This window comes from Saccopteryx leptura, chromosome 1 (assembly GCF_036850995.1).
Source record: "Saccopteryx leptura isolate mSacLep1 chromosome 1, mSacLep1_pri_phased_curated, whole genome shotgun sequence".
In the NCBI taxonomy this organism is placed as follows: Eukaryota; Metazoa; Chordata; class Mammalia; order Chiroptera; family Emballonuridae; genus Saccopteryx; species Saccopteryx leptura.
The window spans coordinates 262799959-262824466 of NC_089503.1; the positions used below are offsets into that span (position 1 = coordinate 262799959).

A 24508-nucleotide genomic window follows, 5' to 3' on the forward strand; every position below is an offset into this window, starting at 1 on the left:
ATATGAGATAAAAAGGATAGCAACAGACGAAAGATGTATGGAATACAACCAATTAAAAACAAAAGATAGAAAAACGAAAGAGAAGGATCAAACAAGACACAAAACTAACAGAAAGCAATACATAAAATGGCAACAGGGAACTCACAAGTGTCAATAATTACACTAAATGTAAACGGATTAAACTCACCAATAAAAAGGCACAGAGTAACAGAATGGATTAAAAAAGAAAATCCAACTGTATGCTGCCTACAGGAAACTCATCTAAGTAACAAGGATAAAAACAAATTCAAAGTGAAAGGCTGGAAAACAATACTCCAACAAATAACATCCAAAAGTAGCAATACTCATATTTGATAATGCTGACTACAAGACAGCAAAAGTACTCAGAGACAAAGTTGGTTTTTCCAGATGATGGTTCTTAAGATTAGTTTGTAATCCAATCCACTTTGGTTCTGGGAGGTGGAAGTTGGTACGTCCGCCTACTCCATCGCCATCTTGTCTCTGAAGAGATGTTCTTAAACATTGTAGCAATGTCATTCATGGCTATAGAACCCTTTCTTCTTGTGTCAGTTTTAATGATTTTTATTTTCCTAGGAATTAATGCATGTTGTATAAGTTTTAAAATTATTGGTATGATTTTTTATGATCTTCTTTTCTGACTTTTTAATCTCTGATGTTTTGGTGCATAGTTCTGGACCCTTTTCATTTTTAATGTTGTTTACTTGTTTCTTTTTACTTTTATACTTGATCAGTCTTGCAGATGGGTGTCAATTTAATTAGGAGTTTCAGAGGAGTGATGTATATACCCTGTTGCTCTTTTTTGTTAAACATTTGCTTTCTATTGCCTTCATTATTTTCTTCACTTAAGACAAGGAATGCTTTATTCAAACCCATCAGAGAAATGGACAGGTTGGGTCTGTAACAAAGCATCATGTTTGAAAGCATAGGCCAGTACTTGTATATGTGAGTACATACTACTACATACAAATTAACTGTCAGACCACAACTTCTCAAAGTTCAAAACAAAATAAGATTCCCTATAATAGCAGCACTGTTGTGACATTTTAACTTTAGTATTCCTTTCCTTTTTCCTCACCCTCTCCTTCAACAGAATCCTCACCAAGCTCCTCGTAATTCTTCTCAAGGGCAGCCATGTCCTCCTGAGTCTCAGAGAGCTCTCCTTTCTCCATGCCCTCAGTCACATACCAGTGGACAAATGCATGCTTGGCATACATCAGAGTCAAACCTGTGGTTCAGGCGAGCCCAGGCCTTAGCAATGGCTGTGGTGTTGTTCAGTATGCACTCAGTTCACTGTACTTTAGCCAGGTCTTCATCAGGTACCATAGAGGGAAGCTGGTAATTAATACCAACTTTGAAGCCAGTAGAGCACCAGTCCAGAAGCTGGATGGTACACTTGGTCTTGATGGTAGCAATGGCTGCATTGACATCTTTAGGAATCACATCACCTGGTATATCAGGCAGCAAGCCATGTATTTACCATGGTGACAGTCACAGTTCACCATCTGGTTGGGTGGCTCAAAGCATGCACTGATGATCTCTGCTACAGAAAGCTGTTCGTGGTAGGCTTTCTCAGCAAGGATGACAAGGGCATATGTGGCCAGAGGGAAGTGGACATGAAGATGAGGCACCTGGTTGGTCTGGAATTCAGTCAGATCAACATTCAGTGCTCCACCAAACCTGAGGAAAGCAGTGCTGGTGGACACAACCCAGCTAATAAGGTGGTTAAGGTAAGCATGGGTTAGGCATTCAGTATTCAAGTTTCTATGACAGATCTTGTAGATGGCCTCACTGTCAACCACGAAGACACAATCAGAGTGGTCCTGAGTTGTGTGAGTGGTGAGGATGGATTTGTAGGGCTCTACTACAGCTGTGGAAACCAGTGTGCTAGGTAATTGGAGAAATTCAGCTTGGACTTTTTGCCATAATTGACAGAGACATTTTATCAGTGGGGAGGTGAACCCAGAACCAATCCCCCCACCAAAGCTGTGGAAAACCAGGAAGCCCTGAACATCTGTGCACTGGTCAGCCAGTTTTTGAATTCAGTCCAAGACGAGATCAATGATCTTCTTGCCAATGGTGTAGTGCCCAGAGGCATAGTTATTGGACGCATTTTCCTTGCTTGTGGTGAGCTGCTCAGGATGGAAGAGCTGGCGGTAGATACCAATGGGAACTTCACCAATGACTGGGTCCCAGTCTACCAATGCTGCCCTAGGCACATGCTTGCCAGTTCTTGTCTTACTGAAGAAGGTGTTGAAGGAGTCATCTCTTCCTGCCTCACTATGGTCTTTTTCCTTGGCATCTGGTCATAGGAATGCATGCTGTGTTCCAGGCAGTAGAGTTCCCAGCAGGCATTATCGATCTGGACACCAGCCTGGCCAGCATGAGTGGAGATACATGCACACGTGGTTGCTGTTTTGGAGCTGCTAAATGGATGTGGAAAGGAAGAAGAAAGGCTGTTTCTCCTTAAGTGCCACTCTTGGGTGATTTATGTAAGAGGACTTCCCACTTCCTTCATTTTTGGCTTCTCCTTTACTATTTCCTTCCCTCTTTCTTTGCATGTTTCTCTAGAATTATTTTCAACCTTTTAAACTTGGGTGTTTAGCTGCTCATTTCTTTTCAGCCTCTCTTCCTTTAAAAAAAAAAGCATTCGAGCCCTTGTTTTATCTGTAGGCACCAATTTAGCTGAATCCTACAAGGTGTGTGTTATAGTATTCTCACTGTTGTTTTTTCACTACATATTCATTACAGAGTTTCTTTCATTTCTGTTATAATTCCTTCCCTTTGATTCATTCTTAATGTGATTTCATTGTTGCCTAAAATAAAGTCTGTTAGATATAGATCTTTGGAAATGCGTACAGCCTAGTGCCTGATCAATTTTTATAAATGTTCTATGTGTGCTTGAAAAACATGTGTATTTTCTAATTATTGGTACAGTGTTAAATATATATCCCTAAATCATGCTTGTTAAATGTGCTGTTCAGCGTCTCTCTCCCTTATTGATTTTGATCTGTTTGACCTATCCGTCTCCGAGAGCAGGATGTTAGCATCTCCCACTTAGAGAGTGAATCTGTCAATTTGTCCTCATGGCTGGATCAATTTGTGTCTTATATATTTTGAAGCTACACTACTAGATACATGAAATTTAAAATTGTTACATATTTATAGTAAATTGAACCTTTTATCAATGTGCAGTGAGTTTTTTGTCATCTCCCAAAAAACGGTTTTGGCTTTAAAGGCTGCCCTAGCTCAGGTATATATACTATATCAGCTTTCTTGTAACATTCTCCTGGTGTATGATTTTTCCCCATATTTTTTTTTCTTTATTTTATTGACTTTAGAGAAAGGAAGAGAGAGAGAGAGAGAGAGAGAGAGAGAGAGAGATTGATCTGCTCCTGTCTGTGCCCTGACCAGGGGTTCAGCCAATGACCTCTGGGTTTCGGGACAGTGCTCTAACCAACTGAGCTATCTGGCCAGGTATTTCCCCATATTTTAATTTCAGACTTTCTGTATTCTTGCATTTTGACACATATCTTGTAACTGGCATATATCTAGACTTTGTTTTGCTCTGCTTGTTAATCCGATTTGGCAACCTTTGTATTTTTAACTGGAGCATATAAACCATTTACATTGATTGTGATTCCTCATATATTTGAGTTTATCTTTAGCATTTTAGTTTAAACTTTTTAAAAAAAATTATTTCTTCCTTCTTTAAGATTGAGTTTTCCTTCCATTCCATTTTTCTTATACTGGTTTTAAAAGTTAGCCCCTCTATTTTTATCTTTCTTACAGCTGTTAAGTTTAATAGATATTAAAGTGAAAAGTTTACCATTTCAGTTTCAGCTCCCCAATCAACAGAATCTAAGACAAGGGCTCAGAGGCAAATAGCATATTTGGCATGCAACCCAAAGAAGCACGACTGAGGGAATGGGGAGAGAGGGAAGAGAGAAAGCCCTTCTAAGGGTCATTGCCATGAGCAATGGGGAAAGGATTCTTCCAGGTTTTTTGAGAAACATGATGAATGACTTCTAGCAATGACATCTGAATACAGGCAGTTACCCAAACTCTCATTCCTCATTGGTTAAGTCACCACAGGGGCAATACTCACCCAAAGCTCTGTGCTGAACTTGTACATGAGCCTGCTGGTCCCCCGTGGCTTTGCAGAAGGCAAGGAGCATGGCGATCAAACATGGGGTGCTGGCAGCTTGAGCATGATGTCACCGGTTACTGCACTGCAGTGTCTGTTACAGATTGACTATCTTTACTCTTCCTTCAGAAAATAAAGATCTTAGAAGGACTTAAATCCTATCCTCCTCATACTGGCACATGTAATTGTTCAGGATTTTGGGTTTTATATTGACTTTTTAACACTACAAATTAGGCATAATTAATATTGTTTTATGCTGTCAATGCTTGTTTAAATGTATTCATCTATTCTTTCCTTTGCTCACCAATCCTTCTAATATTTTAGACCTTCTTTTTGAAATCGTTTTTCATCTAAGTTAAAAACCTTAAGAAATTCTTTTTGCGTGATACATTATCAGTACACTCTCTCCATTTTGGTTGTCTGGAAATTTCTTTTTAATGTCCTCAATTTTAAAAGAAGTCTCATTAGACATATTGTAGAATCCTAAGATGAGAATCATATTTTCTTCCATATTTGAAGGTCTTGTTCCTCTAGTTTCTGAGTATAATTGTCAGTGCTGAGAAGTTATCTGTCAGTCTAATTTTTATTCCTTTGGGATAATTTGTCTTTTGTGCCTTGTTATTGCTAAGGTCTCTTTCTCTGGTGTCCTGCAATTTCACCATGGTGTGAATTTAATGAACTTAAGTTGTGGTGTCTTGTCAAATTTGCAAAATTCTCAGTCTTTAGATAGCCCGTTGTAACCTCTCCTCTCTTCTCTCTGTTTTAAATTCCAATAATGGAAATGCTAGATCTTCTCACTATGCCATCTATGACTCTCAGACTATCTTTCAGGTCTATCTTAAAGTTCACTAATCCTCTCTCCAACTGTCCACTAAATATTAATTTCATCTAGAAAGGTTTATCATTTCTAGACTATTTGGCTTTTTTAATAAGTCTTCTTAATCAATTTTTATAATCTCAATTAATTTTTAACATAATTTTATTTGAATCCAAGGATGTATTAAACACCCTTGCTTTGAGTCCCCTACCTGCCGATTCTAATCCCTGCAGCTTTTGCAGTTCTGATTGTGTGGTTGGTTCTTTCTGCTGACTCTCGCTAATGGAGGTTTGCCGAGGACCAGCACAGCTAGTAATTCTGGGTCCTGAGGGAGAACGGTATGGAATTAAGAAAATAGACTCACTGAGAAAAAAGGATGGGATTAGGAGGCCTCTTCAATGCTGATGGCAATATCAGAGAGAGGGAGCCCCCAGTCTTTGCTTTATTATAGACTATTAAAGCCTTTAATCCAATGTACAAATAGGGAAGTCTCTGATACAAAGCCACTCATCTGAGGCATAAATTGAATTCCTCATAAGAGTGCACCACCCCACATCATGCAACAGTCAAGGGTGTGGGGAAAAGCTTAGTGTTGAGAAGATCTTAGTATTAAACAATCTTAGTATTAAGAGAGTGGGGAAAGCTCAGTCCCAAACCAAGCCTTAGGCTACAATGACCCCACCAGCCCACAGCCCGTCTCCCATAGAGGTTTGAGAACAAAATCTGTTTACTGATTTCCCACTGTGGGCTTGTGTTCCAGGGGTGTTTCTCTGAGCAAAGTCTGCAGGCAGGCAGGCAGAGTTTTTCTCCAGAGAGTGTCTGTGTTTGTTTCTCCCAAATGTCTAGGGGCATTACCAACCTGGGATTTCTTAAACTAAATTTTCCAGATACAGTTTTTCAGGTCACGTGTAATACAAATTCAGACCAAACCTGCATGAGGAAAGGTTTGCAAAGCAGAGGTCTCAGAGGAGAGATTCTTCTTTTCTGTTCTACTCAGAACCACAGGGCCTGCTTCTTATCTCTCTGTGTGTGATGGGTCACTCTTTGGCCACCCACTAAGAGACCCAGCTTTCTGTATGGGTATTCCCACTTTGTTTAGACCCTCAACCCTTTCTCTGATTTCTTCCATGCATAACCTAAAAGGACAAATGCCAGTTCCAGGGCTTGCTAACTCAGATTGTTTCAGACTTTCTTGTACTTGGTTCTGAGGAATTCCATTATTCACCACCAGCTCAGCCATGCATTTGAAAGACTTATATTTTTACATCCAGTTTAAGCTATATTGAGGGGAGTTCTTATGAACATCCTTTCTCTATTCTTGCCCTTCTTAGACTTCATTGGCCTGGTTTCTTCACACACTACCGAAACTCCTACACATAAACCCAGGATGTTACATTCTTTCCAGCCTGCTATGGAGGACTACAGGACCCCACTGATGTGAGTTACCCCACGGTCTTGAAATTTTTACCATCAGAAACATAATTCTTTGGATCCAAGCACTACTATCCAGAAAAGCTTACTAAACTGAAGTTTCCTGGGAGAGAGGAACAATGCCCATGATACCTGCTCACCCAGCAGGCATCAGCTAGCCTTCACCTCGCCAGGCATCCATAGAACACTTAGGATTGGGGGGCGGGGGGCAAGGAGAAGGCAGAAGAGCTCGGAAGCCCAGTGCATTTCTTAGAGAAAGCAAGTAGGGGTGGAGACTAAAGACAGAGACACACATCGGTGCGGAGGGTGGGAGGTTAGATGCTAGGGGACAACATGGATTTTCCTAGGGAAACTGAGAGGAGATTGGAAGCAGGAAGAGAGAAATCAGATATTAAATGCAATCCATGGCGTCTTTACTAACTTTCTAAAATCCAGCCCTACCTAAGGGAGAAACATAAATGAAAGAAATAAATAAAACTTGCATGTTGCACATTCAAGCAATTCAAGCAATTCAAGCTAGTCTGACTCTGAAATGAGGAGACAAAATCCAGATGGGTAATGGTATTAGTCTAAGACCCACTCTGGGAGTTCAAATCTAGGTCTGCAGATTTCTAAATTTCACCATTATTTCTATCTCCTAACATATTCCACAGTGTGTTCCATACAACACCAGTTCCAGAAGGGACTGTAATGTTATATAAAGAGAGACATCAGTAATCAGATGTGATTGGAACCCATGAAGGTGGACAAGATTAGACGTGTTTTAAAGGATTTTTAAAAATCCCTTTTAAAATGCAACTGTGCATTGTGATGCTTAAAGAGAGGGTCATAGAATGCAGAGCTTCCCAAACTTATCCAAATGTGAAATCTGCTTTTAATTGAACATCTCAAGGGATTAATGTTCAGCAGAAAACAACTTGGAAGATGCCAGGCTATGTCATACTCTTCTCCTAATTCTCTAACTCCTCCAGAATGTGTATTGCATCGACAACAATGAGCATTTATTAAGCCCAGGCCATCTGTCCAGCACTGCGCCGAGGCATGGGAGAGACCAGAATGAGTAAGGTTCCCGCCCCATGATGTGTGAATGCCCTAACAACATGCAGATGCCTGCATAAATATGATCCTGTAACTTTGAAAAGTACAACAGTGGGCCCTCAGCGGTAGAGCGTCGGCCTGGTGTGCAGGGGACCCGGGTTCGATTCCCAGCCAGGGCACATAGGAGAAGCGCCCATTTGCTTCTCAACACCCCCCCCCTCCTTCCTCTCTTCCCCTCCCACAGCCAAGGCTCCCTTGGAGCAAAGATGGCCCGGACGCTGGGGATGGCTCCTTGGCCTCTGCCCCAGGCGCTAGAGTGGCTCTGGTCGCGGCAGAGCGACGCCCCAGAGGGGCAGAGCATCGCCCCCTGGTGGGCAGAGCGTCGCCCCTGGTGGGCATACCGGGTGGATCCCGGTCGGGCGCATGCGGGAGTCTGTCTGACTGTCTCTCCCAGTTTCCAGCTTCAGAAAAAAAAAAGAAAGAAAGAAAAAAGAAAAGTACAACAGTGTTCTGCGGATTGAAAGACTTCACAACTGGACAGGCTCTTCAAATCACCTCATCACCAGGGCATGTGACAGATAATTCAAGGCAAACTTTTCCAACACTGAGCCTCTAATACCCTGCCCCAACACGATCCTTCCACCTTCTTCCCCGTCTCAGTTAACAACGTCTTTCTGTTTATTCAGGTTCAAAACTGCACAGTCACCCTTGACTAATCTTTTACTCTCTCAACCCCTTAACTAAGCCTCCAGCAAATTCTGTTGGCTCACACCCAGAATGCAAATACTCACCACTACCTTGGCTGGCACACAAGTTACCATCGCTATTGACATGAAGTCTCCCTGCCCCACCTATGCACCTCAACCTGTTTCCCCACCCCTGAGGCAAGTGTCATTCTCTCGGAACCCAGTCAGCTCATAGGGCCCCTTGGCTCAGCCCACACAGTGGCTTCCTGTTCACCAGGTGCAAGCACGACCTTTCCAGTGACATGAAATATCCTCAATGATTTGGCCCCCTTACCTGTTAAGCTTCTGATTACCCGTCTTCCCCTGAATCCCTCATTCTAGCTACACTGGCCTCATCACTCTTCCTCCATTCTCTAGCTGCATTCTGACCTTTGCACATTCACATTTCCTATTTCATCTTCCTGAATGTTCTCCACCCAGACACTCATAAGTTTTCTCCTGGTACCTTCAAGTCAGTACTTCAGTGTCCTCCTCTTGTAAGGGGACAACTATTTCAAATTGCAACTTTGCCCCATCCCTGGCATTCCTTTCTCTCTTTTATTTTTCTCCAAACAGCTATCAAAGTAATCATTTGCTTGTTTCTCTCTCCATAGACCATAAACTCTAAGAGAGCAAAGATCTTCACATGTTCAGTCTCCTGCCGTTTCCCCAGAACATAAAGCAGCACCTTGCACACAGGAGGAGTTCAACAAATATTTCTGGAGTAAAAAATGAATAAAACAGGTCCTGGCCAGTTGGCCCAGTGGTAGAGCATCGACCCAGCATGTGGATATTCCAGGTTCAATTTCCTGTCAGGGCACACAGGAAAAGTGCCTATCTGCTTCTCCATACCTCCTTCTCTCGCTTCTCTCTCTCTCTCTCTCTCTCTCTCTCTTTGTCTCTCTCTTCCCCTCCTGCAGCCATGGCTCCTTTGAAGAGAGTTGGCCCCAGGTGCTGAGGGTGGCTTCATGGCCTCTGCCTCAAGTGCTAAGAACTTGGTTCCTGAGCAACGGAGCAATGTCCCAGAAGAGCAGAGCATCACACCTAGTGGGCTTGCTGTATAGACCCCAGTTGGGGCGCATGTGGGAGTCTGTCCTTCTGCCTCCTCTCTTCTCACTGAATAAAAAATAAATAAGTAAAATAAAATAAAGATAAACAAAACATAGTATAAGTATGGAGAGAACCTCAGTGAAGAAGATAGTGTTTGGGAAGGGACTCAGGAGGCCCGGCCAAGAGAATGGAAGACTGACAGGAGCCCTCAGAACAACTGAAGCCCTGTCCAGCTCTGTGAGTGATGGCACCTGAGCCTCGTCAAGCCCCAGCCTCTCACAGCAGTGCTTTGACTGATCCCGTATTGATTGCAGCTGGCACTGGCAGAGCCCTGCAGTTCTGGAAAGGGGTTCCAGGGGCTGGGCAATAGAAGAGAGAATAGTCACCTTGTCTGTCTCTCTTGGACATTTAGCGTTCCACAGATTTTCTTGGAAAAGTGTTACACTGCTAAAAGTAAAAAGCTCGATAACCATTGTCCTTGGTGGTCTCTAAGGCAACTGTCCCTCCTTGGACATCAGGACATCCAGTGGACAACCCAGGTCATAGCATGAGAAGGAGGAAGCCACCTGCCTCAGGGGTGAAACCACACTACAGTAGAAAGACTTTGGAGAACAGGAGTCCCGGATTCTGGGCCAGTCAACTGGTCTCCCCAAAGGCCTGTGTGGGAGGGTCACACAGCCAACATCCCACTGTTGAATTTAGCAAGTGAAGAATGGAGCAGACAGCTGGCTGGGGGAATTCAGCAGGTGTCACAATTCAGTTCATTCAACTTCCTGGGTAAATTAAGAGCCCAGGACTCCAGCCTCACACTAATTAAATCATAGGAGAAAACGGTGGAGGGAAGAAGAAGACACTGGACTAGTTGAGCTGCTGAGTGTGCGCTGACGATGGCTGGGTCTGCGTTAACGTGAATGCCTGCGGTTAACAGGGGAAATGTGCTGAAGCAGAGCTTTGTCTGCCCAAACACATCTGTGAATAACTGAACAATATTCATGTCAAAGGTGTCAGCAATTTATCGGCCACTCAGCCTCTACTTTAATAAGGAGTGAAGAACTTTTTGAGTGAGGAAAATGAAAATGTATACACACACTCTGGCCGGTTGGCTCGGTGGTAGAGTGTTAGCCTGGCGTGTGGCTGTCCCAGGTCCAATTCCCAGTCAGGGAACACAAGAGAAGCACCCATCTGTTTCTCCACCCCTCCCCCTCTTGCCTCTCTCTCTCTCTCTCTCTCTCTCTCTCGCTCTCTCCCTTGCTCTCACTCTCACTCTCTCTCTCCCTCTCATGCAACTATAGCTCGATTGGAGTGAGCTGTCCCTGGGTACTGAGGATGGCTCCATGGCCTCTGCCTCAGGCACTAAGAAGAGTTCTGTTCCTGAGAAACAGATAATGCCCCAGGCGGGCAGAGCATCACCCCTTAGTGGGCTTGCCGGGTGGATCCCGATCAGGGCACATGCAGGAGTCTGTCTTTGCCTCCCTTCCTCTCACTGAATTTAAAAAAAAATGTGTACACACACAAGCACACACACATACAGACACTACTTGGGTTGTAGAATAAAGTTTAGAATGCAACAATTCTTGCATGTGGCAATTTGAAGTCATCTTTTCAGGATTTGGAATCAGATATAACTACTATGAACACTGCCTGCCTCTTCCAACTCAGCTTTGGCCACTTGTCCCAGGGCCTCTCCACTCACAGGCCCCTGCTCAGGCCCTGAAGGCTCTTTCTGTGGTGAGTGCACTGGCTGTCAGCTTTAGCCACCAGCACCCATGCACCCTGACCTCAGGGGAGACTCTCCGACCAGCACTGAGGCAGATAGGCCAGGTGAACTATGAGGAGCCAGGTATAAAAATCAAACTTAGTGACGAGAGAAGAGACTAGGCGTCAAAGCCAAGAACCTTAAAGATAGACGTGAACACAAAGAGACGGTTTTTGAGAACCCCAGGCCCAGGAAAGGCAAAGACAAGCCCTGGGTACTGCGGTCACAGCTACACCGCCCCTTGCTCAGCATGTCTTCCAGGCAAGTGGACTCTCACACCCTCTGCAAGCCAGAGGCAGTCTGCAAAGCAGAGGGTGCTTTGCCAAACATCCAAACAGGAGAGGTTTGGAAGCTTTGAGAGGAATGGAACTGCTGACTGCCTGAACACATCGAGGAACCCTGGAGACTGGCAGCAGCTGCTTCCTGTGGGGGGCATGGACCTAGAGCCGGGCTACAGGGGAAGACTTGAAAGAAGAGGCAGTCCTTGAGCCACATTCTCCCACCTCTGTGTGCTCGGATGAATGCATGTATGTATGTATGTATGTATACACATGGGCATATGTGTTTGCATGTGTGTAAGTATGTGTACATGTCTGCATATATAGGTGTGTTTTTCTGTATGTGTGTACACATTGTATATGCATGTGTGTATGTGTGGCTGTGTATGCACGCATGTATGTGGTTGGTGCATTGTGTGTGCATGTATGTGTATGCATGTATGTGAGTATGTGTGTGTGTTTGTGTGTGTGTGCATGTGTGTGAGTGCATGTTCCTATTGTGTATTTCTATGTGTTGCTTGTGTGTGTGTATATTTGTATCTTTGGTCATTTCTTCCAGAAGGTCAGAGACAACTAACTTATGCCTGGAGTAGAAGAAACTGCCTTCCCCCAGAGTGTGATCTGACAGAAGAACCTGGTATTGATCTTCGTGAATGCTTGGTATTACCATTTGGAGATCAGAAGCTACTCCAAGCAGAATCCTCTCTGATGATGCTCTCCCTCCTGTCCCTGCCCTCCCCAGCTCACAGCCAGTTTCCTCTCCAGTCCTCAGCCTGGGTCAGCCTCATACCCAACTACTAATGAAGCCCCACTCCACTCAGACGGAAGGATGAGAGGCCAGGGGGAGGGTCCAAGCTCTGGGAGCCAGGTAGTAATGTGATGGGGAAAACAGAGCCAGCAGAGGCTCACTTTAAAAATGGGTTCGGGGTGGGTTCAGGTTCGATTGGACAGGACCCTGAAGACCCTGAGTCCTTCCTTTCAATATTGCCCCTCCAGTCCAGCCCCAGTGCTGCCCCCTCCAGTCCCCTTCTGTAAGAAATGCACCCACGTTGATGGGTTTCCCAGTCCACGGTCAACTCAGGGGCATGAAAATGGGCACATAACTATTTCTGTCTGCTCTCCCTTGACCCCCAACAACTTTGTACTCCAGCAAAATCAAGTTAAAAGAAAGAATCCATCACTAATCCAGTGTGTGGTCTTGGACAAGGCATGGCTTTTCCCTGGGTCTCCAGTTTCACAGCCATAAAATGAGGAGTTGGGAAGTCTCCAAGGCCCTGACAGTGTTTGCCCTCTCTCCTCCGCCCATCATAACCGGTATGATGATGGATGCGAGTGGAGGGCCCAAGACTCACATCTCGTCCCCACCGTCTGCTCCCTCTTTGCAGGTGGGCACTTCTCTGAATAATGACTCCTGAGCAGCCTTGGGTGAGCAAGTTGGGATCTTACTTCTAGGCTTTTCTATGACACTTCCCCCTCCCCCACACAGACACACTCAGCTGTTCTGTCTACCAAACAGTGGTCAGCACTATGTCATTTAGGACTGTGTCACAGATTCAAGTGACTTAATCTGTGGTGGAAAGGAAATAAATAGAACCCATTATCTTACCCAGCTGAGAAATCCTAGGACTGACTAGCTTCATGGATTTATATTCAGGGCTTCAAACATCACCAAGGCCCTCTTTGTCATCCATCAACTTAACCTTCACTTGTTCGGGGGTCACTCTCGGACAAGGTCCTCCTCTGGGGTGGTCAGGTGGCTGCTGCAATCCCTCCATTCTTTCTGGTTCAATTCCAGGAGAACACAATAGTTTTCTCACCCAGTGAATCCCATAAAAGTCCTAGATGGGCCCCGAGTTGATCAGCTCAGGTCAAGAGGCAGCCCTGTGGGAGGGGAGGGCTGGGGGTGGAGCACCGTTTGGGTAGAGGCACAGGTCATGGCCATGGGACCACAGGAGAGCTTGGAGCCCAGCAGAAATAGGCAACCATTAAAGGGAGAACTGCCTACCATTACTCTGGGGTTCTAGTAAAACAGTTTTGTATTTCCTGATGAGAAATGCCCCACCTGTTCCACTTGACTCCTCCTCAGGGAGAGAGTCACAGCTGTCCAATGAGACCCCGGGAAATGAGCATTACACTTGATTCGTGCTGAAGAAGGAAGATCAGAATGAATCAAGAAGAAAGGTAGAGGTAGGACCACACAGCATCACCCAAGAACACACACACACACACACACACACACACACACACACACACGCACGCGCGCACTACGGTATGCATGCAGCACGCCACCCAGGCCCACCAGCAGGAGCATGGCCACAGCTCATCATCGCAACCAGGTGGCGTGCTTCTGCCCAGGTGGCTGGATCCTAGGCACACCACACTAGGGGTTTCACTGCCTACCCTCTGCCTTCCAGTCCTGTCCTCTGCTCCTGTCCCTCACAGCTTTCCTGCCTGCCACCAGGCAGGGCCGCTTCCATATCCGCCAAGGGCATCTGCCACCCCGTCTGAACAAATCTCACTCCAGCGTCAGATGCTGCCTCTCTGCTCAGATCTCTCAATTTGTTTTCCCACTGAACATTACCGTTTGTAAATAACCCTAAATAAATATAAGTGGTTGATTTTTTACACTTATACCATGACAGCCGAGAAAAGCTGGGAAAGCCGGTCTGCTGCAGGCCGGTGGCTCACAGGAGACAAGCAGGGGAAGCAGAGCATGCGCAACAAGGCTGCAGAGGGTTAGAGAGGGGCCGGTCACCTGCCTGCCTGCCAGGCTCCCACTTCAGCTCTGACCCCCCCCCCCATAAGAGTCTAAACGCCCAGCCTCCTCCCAACAAAATGACAGGGGACATATTGGATGAACTGAATCCTTGTTCCTCCTTCATAGCCCCTGCAGGCCAGCACACATACACACACACGCACAGACATGCACAAACATACACACACATACATATACATGTGCACACATGAACACACACATATAGACATATGCATGCGTGTGTACACATATATGTGTGTGCACATATAGACGTGTGCACATGTGTGTACACACATACACATGCACACACATACTCCCACACTCTATCTCCTCTAAAACCATGTCTCTGATATTTTCATTGTTACTGCCTAAAACACCTCTTTTTCACCTCTTTGAATCCCACCCCTCCATGAAAACCTCATTCCAGTGTCCCTTCCCCCAGAAGACTCCACTGATCTCCCTAAGCCCAGGAGAGCTCTTCTCTCCGGAACAGTGCACCCCTGTGAGTAGTACTCACACATGCCTCACCCAGGCTTGGTTCCTCCAGGACAGACCGGACAGGGAGCATGCAGTCAGCCTCACACTGCTGGGTTTGAGTTGTGGCTCTGCTTAGGAATAGCTTTGCCCTCTTTTTCTTTTTAATCTTATTTTTATTCATTTTAATGCAGTGACATTAATAAATCAGGGTACATATGTTCCGAGAAAACATCTTCAGATTATTTTGACCTTTGATTTTGCTGCATACCCCTCACCCAAAGTCAAATTGCCTTCTGTCACCTTCTATCTGGTTTTCTTTGTGCCCCTCCCCTCCCTCTCCCCCCTCCCTCTCCTTCTTTGCCCCCTCCCCCCCTCCCCCTGTTACCATCACATTCTTGTCCATGTCTCTGAGTCTCATTTTTATGTCCCATCTATGTATGGGTTCATATAGTTCTTAGTTTTTTCTGATTTACTTATTTCACTCAGTATAATGTTATCAAGGGCCATCCATGTTATTATAAATGATCCGATGTCATCATTTCTTATGGCTGAGTAGTATTCCATAGTATATATGTACCAAAGCTTTTTAATTCACTCGTCCTCTGATGGACACTTAGGATATTTCCAGATCTTCGCTATTGTGAACAATGCTGCTATAAACATGGGGGTGCATTTCTCCTTCTGGAACCATTCTATGGTGTTCTTGGGGTATATTCCTAAAAGTGGGATGGCTGGGTCAAAAGGCAGTTTGATTTCCAATTTTTTGAGGAATCTCCATACTGTTTTCCACAGTGGCTGCACCAGTCTGCATTCCCACCAGCAGTGTAGGAGGGTTCCCTTTTCTCCACATCCTCACCAGCACTTATTCTGTGTTGTTTTGTTGATGAGCGCCTTCTGACCGGTGTGAGATGATATCTCATTGTGGTTTTAATTTGCATTTCTCTAATGAATAGTGATGTTGAGCATTTTTTCATCTGCCTATTGGCGATCTGTATGTCCTCTTTGGAGAATGTCTATTCATTTCTTTTGCCCATTTTTTGATTGGACTGTTTGTCTTTCTGATACTGAGATTTACAAGTTCTTTATAAATTTTGGTTATTAACCCCTTATCAGACGTACTGTCAAATATGTTCTCCCATTGTGTATTTTGTCTTTTTATTCTGTTCTTATTGTCTTTGGCTGTGCAAAAGCTTTTTAATTTGATATAGTCCCATTTGTTTATCCTGTCTTTTATTTCCCTTGCCTGTGGAGATAAATCAGCAAATATATCGCTGCGAGAGATGTCAGAGAGCTTACTGCCTATGTTTTCTTCTAAGATGCTTATGGTTTCACGCCTTACATTAAAGTCTTTTATCCATTTTGAGTATATTTTTGTGAATGGTGTAAGTTGGTGGTCTGGTTTCATTTTTTTGCAGGTTACTGTCCAATTTTCCCAACACCATTTGTTGAAGAGGCTGTCCTTACTCCATTGTATTGCCTTACGTCCTTTATCAAATATTAGTTGTACATAGAGCTGTGGGTTTATTTCTGGGTCTCTGTTCTATTCCATTGATCTGTGTGCCTATTCTTATGCCAGTACCAGGCTGTTTTGAGTACAATGGCCTTGTAGTATATCTTGATATCAGGAAGTGTAATACTTCCCACTTTATTCTTCTTTTTTAAGATTGCTGAAGCTATTCGTGTTCTCTTTTGGTTCCATATAAATTTTTTGAATATGTGATCTATATCTTTAAAGTATGTCATTGGTATTTAATTGGTATTGCATTGAATTTATAAATTGCTTTGGGTAATATAGACATTTTAATGATGTTTATTCTTCCTAATCATGAGCACGGTATGTGCTTCCACTTGTTTGCCTCTTCCTAGATTTCTTTTATCAATGTTTTATAATTTTCCAAGTACAAGTCTTTAGTCTCTTTGGTTAAATGTACTCCTAGGTACTTTATTTTTTTGGTTGTAATAGTGAAGGGGATTGTTTCCTTAATTTCACTTTCTGACTGTTCATTGTTGGTATATAAAAATGCCTCTGATTTCTGAGTATTAATTTTATATCCTACCACTTTGCTTAATTCATTTATCAGGTCTAGTAGTTTTTTTGACTGAGACTTTAAGGTTTTCTATATACAATATCATATCATCTGCAAATAATGATAGCTTTGCTTCTTCTTTTCCAACGTGAATGCCTTTTATTTCTTCTTCTTGTCTGATTGCTGTGGCTAGGACTTCCAGGACTATGTTGAATAAGAGTGGTGAAAGGGGCACCCCTGCCTTGTTCCTGATCTTAAGGGGATTTCTTTTAATTTTTGCCCATTGAGTATGATGTTGGCTGTGGCCTTTATCATGTTGAGGTATGTTCCCTGTATTCCCACTTTGCTGAGAGTTTTGATCAAGAATGGGTGCTGAATTTATCAAATGCTTTTTCTGCATCTATTGAAATTATCATGTGGTTTTTCTCCTTCCTTTTGTTTATGTGCTGAATAACATTGATTAATTTGAGAATATTGTACCAGCCTTGTCTCACCAGAATAAATCCCACTTGATCATGGTGTATGATTTTTTCCATATATTGTTGGATCCAGTTTACTAATACTTTGTTGAGGATTTTAGCATCTATATTCATCAGGGATATTGGCCTATAATTTTGTTTCTTTGTGTTGTCTTTGCCTGGTTTTGGAATCAGAATTATGCTCACCTCATAAAAGGAGCTTGGAAGTCTTCCTTCCTCTTGAATTATTTGAAATAGCTTGAGAAGAATAGCAGTTAGTTCTTCTTTGAATATTTGGTAGAATTCACTTGTGAAGCCATCAGGCCCAGGACTTTTCTTTGTTGGGAGTTTTTTGATAACTGTTTCAATCTCATTTGGTGTAATCGGTCTGTTTAGGTTTTCTGATTCTTCCAGACTGATTTTTGGAAGATGTTTCGAGGAATTTGTCCATTTCATCTAGGTTGTCTAGTTTTTTGGCATACAGTTCTTCATAGTATTTTCTTACAATATTTTGTATTTCTCTTGTATCAGTTGTTATTTCTTCATTCTCATTTTTAATTTTATTTATTTGAGTCCTCTCTCTCTTTTTCTTGGTGAATCTAGTTAAAGGTTCATCAATCTTGTTTACCTTTTCAAAAAACCAGCTCCTGGTTTCATTGATCCTCTGTATTGTTTCTTTAGTCTCTATGTCATTTATTTCTGCTCTGATCTTTATTATTTTCTTCCTTCTACTATATTTGGACTTTACTTGCTGTTCTTTTTCTATTTCTTTTAGATGCAGGATTAAGTTGTTTATTTGAGCTTCTTCTAGCTTCTTAAAGTATGCCTGTAGTGCTATGAACTTCCCTCTCAATACTGCTTTCGCTGTGTCCCATAAATTTTGAGTTCTTGTATGCTCATTATCATTCGTTTCTAGGAATTTTTTTTATTTCTTCTTTGATCTCATTCTTAATCCATTCGTTATTTATCAACCTGTTCTTTAGTTTCCATGTGTTTGTGAATTTTTGAGCTTTTCTGTTGTGGTTGATTTCTAGTTTCATGCCATTGTGATCAGAGAAAGTGCTTGATATGATTTCAGTCTTCTTAAATTTGTTGAGACCACTTTTGTGCCCTAACATGTGGTCTATCCTAGAGAATGTACCATGAACACTTGAAAAGAATGTATATTCTGCTGTTTTAGGGTGAAAGGTTCTGAAGATATCTATTAAATCGAGTTGATCTAGTGTGTCCTTTAAGTCCGCTGTTTCTTTGTTAATTTTCTTTCTTGAGGATCTATCTAGTGATGTTAGTGGGGTATTGAAATCCCCTACTATTATAGTATTGCTGTTGATCTCGCCCTTTAAATTTATCAAAGTCTGCTTTATATATTTAGGTGCTCCTATATTAGGTGCATAGATATTTATAATAGTTATATCTTCCTGTTGGATTGCTCCCTTTATCATTATATAGTGGCCTTCTTTATCTCTTACTATATTCTTTGTTTTAAAGTCCATTTTGTCTGATATAAGTATTGCTACCCCAGCTTTTTTTTCATTTCCATTTGCATGAAATATTTTTTTCCATCCTTTCACCTTCAGCCTATGTGCATCTTTTGTTTTAAGGTGTGCCTCTCGTAGACAACATATGTACAGGTCCTGTTTTCTTATCCATGCAGTCACCCTATGTCTTTTGCGCAGGGGCCATGCGAATCTTCTCTGTATCATTCCAATTTTAGTATATGTGCTGCCGAAGTGAGCACCACCCTATGTCTTTTGACTGGATCATTTAATCCATTTACATTCAAGGTTATTATTGATATGTAGTTATTTATTGCCATTTTATTCTTCAAAACTTTATTCCTCTTTTGCTATATTCTTTTACCACTTTAATCTGTTTACATCATGCCCCTTAACATTTCCTGCAGCATTGGTTTGGTTGTAATGAATTCATATTTTTTTTTTTTGTCTGGAAAGCTTTTTATGTCTCCTTCAATTTTAAATGATAGCCTTGCTGGATAAAGTAGTCTTAGTTGTAGGTTCTTGTTCTGCATTACCTTGAATATTTCTTGCCATTCCCTTCTGGCCTCAAGTGTTTCTGTTGAGAAGTCTGATGTCATCCTTATGGGGGCTCCTTTGTAGGTGATAGCCTTTTTTTCTCTTGCAGCTTTTAGTATTTTCTCTTTATCACTTAGCTTTGTTACTTTAATTATGATATGTCCTGGTTTAGGTTTCTTTGGGTTTCTCTTTAATGAAGTTCTCTGTGCTTCATGAACTTGTGAGAGTTTCTCTTGTATTAATTTAGGGAAGTTTTCAGCTATGATATGATTGAGCAAAATCTCTATCCCTTGTTCTTTCCTTCTTCAGGAACCCCTATAATGCAGATGTTATTTCTCTTTATGTTGTCACAGAGCTCTCTAAGAGTTTCCTCAGACTTTTTGAGTCTCTTTTCTTTTTTCTTCTCTGCTTTCATGCCTTCATTCCAGTTGTCCTCCAACTCGCTGATTCGATCCTCAGCTCCATCCATCCTGTTTTTAATTCCTTCCATTGTAGTCTTCATTTCTGATATTGTATTTGTCATCTCCGACTGATTCTTTTTTAATATTTCAATCTTCTTTTTTATACTTGCTATTTCTTTATTTAGGTGTTCGTAATGACCATTCATTGTTGTTCTAAGATCCCTAAGCATCCTTACAATCATTATTTTGAACTCTGCATTCGGAAGTTTGGTTATTTCCATATCACTCAGTTCATTTCCTGGATGTTTCTCTTGTGGTTTCATTTGGATTGCACTTCTCTGTCTTCTCATATCTATGTATTTGGGTGTTTTGTTTGTAGATCTGGTTGAGTCTAGGCTTGGTGTTGTCTACCTCCAGTTTTCTTTTTTTTCTTTTTTTTTTTTTCCTTTCATTTTTCTGAAGCTGGAAACAGGGAGAGACAGTCAAACAGACTCCCGCATGCGCCCGACCGGGATCCACCCGGCACGCCCACCAGGGGCGACACTCTGCCCACCAGGGGGCGATGCTCTGCCCATCCTGGGTGTCGCCATGTTGCGACCAGAGCCACTCTAGCACCTGAGGCAGAGGCCACAGAGCCATCCCCAGCGCCCGGGCCATCTTTGCTCCAATGGAGCCTTGGGTGCGGGAGGGGAAGAGAGAGACAGAGAGGAAAGCGCGGCGGAGGGGTGGAGAAGCAAATGGGCACTTCTCCTGTGTGCCCTGGCCGGGAATCGAACCCGTACCTCCAGTTTTCAATTGTGTTATTTCTAGGTCTTCTTGGGTTGGCATCAGCTATTATTTGTAATCCACTTTTAGATTTAGGCCACTTTGAAGTCTTGGTTTTTTGTTTTCTTAACAGGTGATTGTCCTGTTTGCTGATCTCAGCAAGGGGCTTATTTGAAACTGTATCCAGAATTGTGGTGGGTGTGACCTGAGGCTCTGAAGTCCTCTTCTGCCAGTGAATCTCTCTGGGGGTGGGTTGCTTTCACAGCTTCAGTAGGGGGAGGTGTATCTCAGATCTCCATGAAGACCTGAGTTACTGCCCCTCCTCCCCACTTCTTGTTTTCAACTGTGTCTTGTTGCACTGATTGGAGCTGGAGAGATGTCTGTATCTCTGTGACCTGAAAGCACTTTGTATTCTTTTTTGTGGAAGGATCAGCCCCTCCCCCAGTTATGGCCGCCTCCAGCACTGAATGAGTCAGCTTTTCAAGTCATCACCTGCATTCCTCTCCCCCTCACCATCTGTCTCTCTCTCCCTCCTTTCTTTTTGGAAGACAAGCAGGCCCTTTCAACACACCTCATTCCCTGATGGCCAGGCAAGTGGCTGTGAGCAGTATTTACTGCTCTTTTCCTTGGAGTGAGAGCCCAGCCTCAACCCCCCCCCCTCTGTTCCTGTAAGCAGGGGAGATTCAGGCACTCTCTACCAGGTTTGTTGTGGCTTCTTCTTTGCTTCTTGCTTTTTGAGAGCTGCTCTTGTAGTCCATATTTGGGTTTTTGTGCTGATTGTTCATAAATTAGTTTATAATCCAGTTCAGTGGTGTGAGCTGGGAGTCTGTGCATCTGCCTACTTTGCTGCTATCTTCCACTCCTCCAGCCTTGCCCTCTTGAGCAATTTATTTAACCTCACTCTTTCTCAGTTTTCTTGTCTGTAAAATGCTGAGGATGATACTATCATTACCCAGCTGTTCAGGCTGTCAAAAAAAAATTCAATGAGTGACTGCCTGCCAGGCACTCAGAACAGCATCTGACTCATAAAGCTGTTAGCACAGCCGTCATCGCAGCCAGACCCCAGGTTGGGGTGGGTCTCTCACCTCTGTTTTCTCATGGAGCCTTGCTCATGAAAAATATCCCGTGCATGTGTGTTCAGTGAGCATCTGTTGTATGCCCAGGAAGAGAGCTTTACGACACTATGGATGTTGGAGCTACTGGGGAGTGGAGGCTCCTGTGGACCAGGCCCCAGCAAATAGGCCTGACCCCCTGCCCCATAGGTATGTGTGCATCTTCATTTCTGCTGCTGATCCCACTGCCTTTGGGAGGAAGGCAGGGCCTCATGATGTGCAGGTTACACACTGCTTTCTTCATGTGCACGTGGGCCCACAGAAGAGCAAATGTGCTTTTAGAAATGAGCAGGCCATCAACAGAAACACTATCTATGACATTCAATCAGGAAGGCAAGAAGTAAATGATGAAATTAAAGATATTCATGGCAGGAACCAAAGAACAGAGGACGAATGGGCTCCTGAGCAAGTACAAGATAGGGATGCAGCTGAGGCCACCCAGGGCAGCAGGCAGATGCACTAGAGACATGAGGTGGGAGCGGAGACATGAGGTGGGGGAGGAGGCATGAGATGGGGGATGAGACATGAGGTGGGGGAGGAGACATGAGGTGGGGGAGGAGACATGAGGTGGGGGAGGAGACATGAGGTGGGGGAGGAGACATGAGGTGGGGGAGGAGGCATGAGATGGGGGATGAGACATGAGGTGGGGGAGGAGACATGAGGTGGGGGAGGAGACATGAGGTGGGGGAGGAGACATGAGGTGGGAGCAGAGACATGAGGTGGGGGTGGAGACATGAGGTGGAGGAGGAGACATGAGGTGGGAGTGGAGAGATGAAGTTGGGGAGGAGACATGAAGTGGGGGAGGAGATCTGAAGTGGGGGAAGTGACATGAGGTAGGGGAAGAAGGAGAGGAAGAGAGATGGAACATAGCAAGAAAGGAGAGATGGAAGAGGAAGGAAAATCAGCAGTGAATGTTACATAGAGATTTTTGTTTCAGATTAAGGATCAGAAGGAGAAAAAAGACCTTCTCTCGCCTTTATTTTCTCTGCAATTAGATCTTAATAAAATAGCGTGGAGTATGGGGAAGGAGAATTGGAAAGATGATCAACTGGGGATACAATAAACATGGGATCCTCTGAGACTGGTGGTGAGGACTAAGTGGCGACATATGAGACACCCAGAGGAAAAACAAACAAATAAATAAAAATAAATAAATTACTTAGAGTGCATTGTCACTCTCATTGTCATTGTTATTATTGCGCTGATAACGCTGACATCTGCTCATCAAACGAGCATCGAACCCGCATGTACGTCACCCTCCTCTCCCGGAGGACGACAGAGAAAAGGAGAAAGCTCCCCTGTGAGGAAGGGAGACAGCTGTGCAGCGGGTCCATTACCAAACAGACCAAACAGGAAGCAGGAGCAGAGCAGTCAGAACATGTGGGCTGGTCTGGGGGGCGGGCTCAGCCTGTCTTCCCTGTGCCTTTTGCAGGCTGAGCTGGAAGAGTCCTGAGGCCCCCTGACTGCCCTGTGCCCCTCGGACCTCTCTGGTTCCTGACACAAAGCAGCCTGAGCTGCCCTAGACCTTGGGGGAAGCCTCCTCTTATCAAGGTCGCTTCGGACACTGCCTTCCCGTTGTTTCCCTGGCGCAATCCACTTTCACATTCATAATACAACAGAGACTTGCCGGGCTGCTGAGCCGAAAAGTGTCTGTGGCTTTTCATTTCCTGACATGATTAGGGGCATAATCACGGTGCTTGGAAAAATAATAAAGCCTGAGTCTGATGTGGGATCAAAGCGGAGGGGTCCAGCCACACACAGGCTCAGCCTTCCCCAAGGGGCAGTAGAGAACAGAGGCCCTCTCATCCGACCTGTGGAGAGGGCCACAAATCAAGCCAGAGTTGCCCACTCATACCAGCACCAATTGTACCAACAGAAAAACATCTTCCGTGCTGGGCTCAGGCCCTCCCACTGGGAAGCGGGGAGTGAGCACACTGGCAGGGGGTCGGGGGAGACCTGCAGGTCATCCCCAGAGAAGGGAATAAAAGAAAGTGGAGATGGGAGTCTGCTTCTCACTGCTGCTCCTGGCCACCAGGGAGCTTGGACACACAGCACTGATGGGTGCTGGGATGAGAGCACAGAGTGGCCACACCAAGGGGGTCTTCGACCTGGGGGTACTGAGAGGAGAGCTCAGGAATGGAGCCAAAATAAAGGGTGGATGCGACAGGCCATGAGTCCATGTGGAGTCTCTGTCTCCCCACCTGCCTGACAGAGTGAGGAGTTCCCTCCCTCCTTTCCTACCTGAGAAGTGAGGAGGCAGGACAAGAGGACTGCTTGGCCTGAAAGGATGCAGGATCTGAAGAGGGTTCCACAAGAGCATGGTGATCAGGGAAGAAGGGAAGGACACGGGAGGTGGAGCTCGTGATAGCATGGGAATGCCTGGTCCATCCCTGAGCCCTGCACTGAAACTTGGAGGTCAGCGGGCTGCTCCCACCAGTCATTGCACACATAGGAGACAGCACAGGGCCAGCCACACTAGCTCCTCGGGTGTGTTTCCTTCTCTCTTCTCCACTCTGGGCTGAGATCCTGCATTTGTATAATGTGCACAGTGAAGGGGTTGTACTGTCTCCAAGGTTCACTAAGGAAGGTGGTTCTCCTGGAGGGCAAAAGTATGAGAGGGACTTACAGGGAGTTATGACTTTTTATTGCATTTATTTTTTTTCTTAAGTGAGAAGCGGGGAGACAGAGAGAAAGATTTGCATGCACCCCAATTAGGATCCACCCAGCAAGCTCCTTATGGGGCCAGTGCTCTGCCCATCTGGGGCCATTGCTTGGCAACCGAGCTATTTTAGTGCCTGAGGTGAGGCCATAGAGCTTTTTTCAATGTCCAGGGCCAATTTGCTTGAACTATTCCAGCCATGGATACAGAAAGGGAATAGACAGATATAGAGAGAAAAGGGAGAAGGGGAGGGGTGAAGAAGAAGATGGTCCTTTCTCCTGTGTGCCCTGACCGAGAATCAAATTATTACATATTTCTCATCCCTGATGTAATTTCCCTGAAATCAGGGACTTTTTATCTCGATTCAATATGCCAATACATTGAGCATCACCTGGTATCTATAATACAAAAGTGCTACAACCCAAGCTTGTGGACAAATGACTCACTTGTGCCAGGATATGAAAAGCTCTCACCAAGTCAGAATTCACCTGTGCTCACCCAGCATGGCTGAACAGCCCTCAAAACACACTGGCAAGAAAGGATGTAGGATTGAACCTAAAT

The 24508-nt window shown here is 44.2% G+C and overlaps 2 pseudogenes; both read right to left on the minus strand.

Annotated features, from left to right (window-relative positions):
- Positions 1-1070: 1070 nt before the first annotated feature.
- Positions 1071-23468, minus strand: LOC136388318 (tubulin alpha-1B chain pseudogene; annotated as a pseudogene).
- On the minus strand, positions 18646-18715 carry LOC136390308 (U6 spliceosomal RNA; annotated as a pseudogene).
- Positions 23469-24508: the final 1040 nt, after the last annotated feature.